The following is a 5,328-nucleotide window of genomic DNA, read 5'->3' on the forward strand; positions in this document are numbered from 1 at the left end:
TTATACATCTTTTAAAACAGATACGATCTGGCAGACACCTAGAGATTTTGGAAGAAAACAGTAGCTTGGGTTTTGTAATGCACTTTGTTTTCTATTCGATTTGTTTTTAATTTCGCTCAAACTACTCGATTGCTATCTGCGCTAAACGTCCCTAATTTAGCAGTGTAAGACTAGAAGGAAGTCAGCTAGTCATCACCGCTCACCGCCAACTTTTGGGTTACTCTTTTACCAACGAATAGTGAGATTGACCATCACATTATAATGCTCCCACGGCTGACAGGTTGAGCATGTTTGGTGTGGCCGGAATTCGAACCTTAGATTACGAGTCGAACGCCTTAACCCACCTGGCCATGCCGGACCTTTTCTATTGAAAAACGAATAACTACTTTAAAAATATCGTGAAACTTTCACGTTCCTTTGTGTTTTCAGCGTTTAAAAGGGTTTTCTTTCATTTTCTTTAAAAGTGTGATTAAGTTTTCTCTTACATATCCTCTAATTAAATTTAAATCAGTTTTATCTTTACTAACTTTAATTGACCTGTACTCTTTATTTTTATAATTTTAATCACCAAAGTATAAGTTTCTATAATTGTATCTCTTCTTGCTGTAGTGTACATTAGAATTTTGTCTCTATCATCTCACTGACAAGGACTCGAATGCACTTTTATCCTTTCACTAACAAATACTAACATCTGTACAGTTTATCAAAGTACATGTTTTGTCTGTAATAAAGGTTAAAATATTGGATATACTCACTTCATTATTGATTAGTTTACTGTTTCTTACTTCTCATCCGTCTTATGTTTCTGATGGTAAAAGTAATTATAATTTAAATTACAATTATTTTCAAAATCAAGTGTAGTTATTTCTCAAGACCGTTAATAGTGTCGCATATCTTACTGTACACATTATTAACAACACACAGACAAGTTAATTTGTTTTATATAAGATTTATTAAATTATTGTGAATGTCTCAAGACAGTGAATTTTTCCGACGACTTTACTAGGAAATGACAAAACTTTGTAATAAACTTATCTTTTCCAAACAGCGGGTTTTTTATGAAACTTCTCGGGGATATTCCGTGATGTGTTAATTAACTGCTACATTTTAGTCTATGTTTTTATGAAAAATCTAATTTAAGCAGAAGATGGTGATAAGGATCCAAAGGACTATGAAGACCTTAAAAGAAGAATATTTTGCTTTCCGTAATTAAAATAATATTCAAAATTACTAGAAGTACTTCTGTAAGGTCCCCGAAAGTGTTCTTCATAAGTAAATTTAACCCAAATTAAGGGTGTGAAATATCTTTATTTTTTGAAATTCATATGTCACTCTGGGTTGAAGTGTAGAGAGTGTATAGTACTTCTCGTACGTTTTAATGACGTCACGACAGTACAAATTGCAACGTGAAAGCTTCTCTTATGTGACGTCATTTTAGTGTCTGATGATTACCTGCCGGACAATTCCACTGTACCGTGGTGCGAGTAATTAAAATACAAGAGTCCTCCAGGTTACATTCGGTTTCTTTTCGGGGAAATAGCATACTTCAAATAAAATCAAGTTTCCGATTGTGGTTGAGTCGTGGAGAACCTAAAGATTTCACAGGTGGGAATTTCGAATTGAGAAAACGAAAACGTGATCGAACAAACCAGTTCTGTAATGTTTTTAAAATTGTTTTAAAATATTAATTCAGTTCTTTATTTGAAACCATATCGTCAGTTAATAGTCTATAACTGAAATTTTCAATTTGTCAAGCATTCTGAAAGTATGTTAAACGGCAATATAAATTTTGGACCCCAGACCACAGTCTGGGTAAGAAACAAATCAACGATATTATGAAGTTCACCACTACTGTCTTAGTGGTTAGCATGAATGTCCCTGGCTCGTGTTCAGTTGCCGCAAAAACCGTGTTTCGAACTTCAGAGCCGTTAAAATGTTGATGGTCACATCGAAATATTCAATCAGAATAGCCCAAGATTAATCGGTGAGTGTTATTCAATTCCAATATATGTGTTAAAAATTAGGATCGGCTAGCAAAAATAGCGCTTTATAGCTTTGCTCGAATGTTCTAAACAAACTATAGGAAGTGAGATTAAATGTATTAATTTTATACATATCATAAGTTATATTACGAGTTTGAATTAAGTTCAACTTATTTGCATATTACTGCAGACTGTTGCAACTGTATGGGAAACATATTCTGATTCAATACGATATCTGAAGTTCACATTTTAAAAGTTACCGTTTCGAGAATACCATTCAGTATCAGTACTGCTGATGGGAGAAATAACGTAGTATATAGTTTTATTCGAAATTTTGCATAAAAGGCAACTATATTTTTTATCTGCACATTTTGTTTTTTCATATTTTAACTGTTTCAAAGAAGGCACATGCCAGTAGTTACATAGTAAGGCTGAGTTTGTTTGTGTGGAATTTTATCCGTTCAGGTTGTGGTGACTTTCGATTTTGCCTAGCTATGGTTTTTTAACGTTGTAGTTATTACTGTGTGTTTTCTTTGTTAAGTGGATTATTTTCATTTTTCTACAATCGATATCGCGAGAAACAGATGTAGATTTGGTTTGTTTTGTGTTACACAGTTGCCATGACAACTACAGACGAAACGTTAAAATTTCTGATGTCTGTCATACCTCATCTTCTTCTCGCATGCTGAATACTGCAGTATATTTAGAATCTGAGAACGTAGAGAATCAAAGTAGTTTTATTTTCTAAATAAGTTATTCACACGCGTGCAGAATTAAACATTGAATAGCTCTATATATATTATGCTCTATTTAAGATAATTTTGAATCTGTGAAGGATTGTTGCGTGTAAGTACAGTGGGATGCCTTGATCCAGAGACCAAAACGCTCTTAACTTAAATACCCTTGGTTGATTTTTGTGTAGGCTTAGAATAAGTGTAAGAAATACAGAAGGACAAGTTTCATGTGAAGTTAATCTCCCAATAATATCTACAAATAAGGAAAACATAATTTAGATATTATCATGAGAAAACTGTTTGAATTATCTTTAAATTAACCGAGAACTTAGAAAAGGATATAATCTGTATTTTGTAAAAGACAATATTATAAATCATGTACATTCATTTGTCAGTAAGACGATGGTGACTGATAGCTTTATTAATGTATTTATTTTTATTGCGATACAATACATTTTTAACTTATTTACATGTTTTATCAGAAACTTAAGGAAAGGGAAAAGAGATAAGACTTTTACACTTGTAGTTCGAGTGTTGTTTGAAAAGTTAAATGTACAACAACGGTGATTGATGAAGATAAATACTTGAAAATGTGGAACAAGATCTTAATAAAAACTAGGTTTAAGTAAAGACGTTAAAACTGTAACTGGATGTGACTACTGGTAGGAAATATTGAATAATATCTTAAGTTGATCAATAACATTTTAACTAAATACATTAATTGTGAAGAACATCGTGTAATTATAACAGTATGCGAACAGAGTGATTTATAAACATAAAGAAGTGTTTTACTGATGGTAAAAAATAGTGAAAATATGCCTTCTGTGTCTTAAGAAGACAAACCAATGTATTCTTGAAACATGTAATATGTTCCACCATGAATAAAACACTTTTTGTGCTTACAGTTAGTTGTTTGCTTATCTATTCTTTTAACCAAATTTTGTAGAATTAAGAAATTTATTGTTTCTATAAGATTTGTGAATATTGGAAGTGAATAGTGTAACTCTGGAGAAAAGCTATCTATACAGTTAAGAAGGATTTTGTAAGTGAATTGTAATGTATTTTCTTATAGCAAAGCCGCATTAGGCTATCTTCACTGTCCACCAAGTGGAATCAAACCTGTGATTTTAGCGTTGTAAATATGTAGGCTCGCCTCTGTACCATTGGGGAGCAGAGCGAATAATAAAAACATTCTTTTACCTTTTGGTTTGCAGACGTTATAAATCAATCTAGTGATGAACTGACAATGCCATAAATAATTTTGTGTTTTCATACAAATTAACAGAGAAAGTTCAAAATATGATAATAATTACATATATATATTGTGATTAAAACATAACTGGGCTGTAAGTTAATATTTAAGCACATTATATTAAATTATAAACATAAAACTGGTTCTGTGATGATATAAAAGTGTAAACATATAGTCACGTGATTTTCATGTTTATGTATGGAAATATATTTCTGACGTTTAATTTAAAGTATGAAACATTTTTATTCCTTTATGATATGTTGAGAAAAAAACACATAAAACTTATTCTGTTGATTTTTCAAATAATTAGAAAAATTATGAAGACGCTTGTGAAAAAATTGAAAATATATATAGATAGTGGTGACCATGTCTTTACTGTATCAAATACACCTACACTGCTGGTACAACGAACAGTGTTAAATTTTACCTCTTACAGTGGAGTCACCCAGGATTTAATAATGTCCCCACATATAACTTAAAAAAAATTGAAATATTTACAGATAGTGGTGAATGTGTCTCTACTTATCAAATGTACCGACATAGCCAGTGTTACCTTTTACATTGGAGTTAGGCAGGATTTAATAATGTCTCCACATATAAACAAAAAGAATTAAAATATCCATTATTATGTTTAACATGGTGTTAGTAACAGTATGGTTAGTGTTTGCGTACCACTTACATATCGGTTTTGTTTGTATTTGTATAACTTCTATTTCCGTATGTATGTGTTTTACGATGTAATTTCGGTTAATTCCCAAATTTCTTTATATATATCAGTATCACATTGTTTTTATTGGTTCACGTTACCAACTTATTGTCATAATGGATAATGCCTGTGAGATATCCCATTTATCAGTCAAAATCCAAACAGTGATGGTAATCCAGTCAGCAGTGATGAATAATCATAAAAAAATCACACACATATTATGGTAGGGTATACATTTTATATATTTTTTGTTTTGGAAGGGTGGAGGTAGGGAGTACAATTAGTCGAAATGTTAGAGGCCGGCTTCTATCCATTTGCTTTCTTTTACAAGGTATTTAATGGTAACTGTGTTTCCAAAACGAGGTTTAGACAGTGTGTGTTTGTCTTGTAGCAAAGCCACAAAAAATATCCTCTCAGCCCACCGAGGGAAATCGAACCCCTGATTTTAGCGTTGTAAATCCGGAGACATACCGCTGTACTAGCGGGAGGCGTTTAGACAGTGAAAGGCAGTAGAAGTTGAATCGTTGTTGGTGTAAACACAGCTCTGTACCGTTACTTACTTTAATTTTTTTTCACGATTTTCCATGATGTTTGACTAAATTGGCATTGATTTTGGATTATTTCTGAATGATGGAATATACCAAATACATTCGG

This window comes from Tachypleus tridentatus, unplaced genomic scaffold (assembly GCF_004210375.1).
Source record: "Tachypleus tridentatus isolate NWPU-2018 unplaced genomic scaffold, ASM421037v1 Hic_cluster_2, whole genome shotgun sequence".
In the NCBI taxonomy this organism is placed as follows: domain Eukaryota; kingdom Metazoa; phylum Arthropoda; class Merostomata; order Xiphosura; family Limulidae; genus Tachypleus; species Tachypleus tridentatus.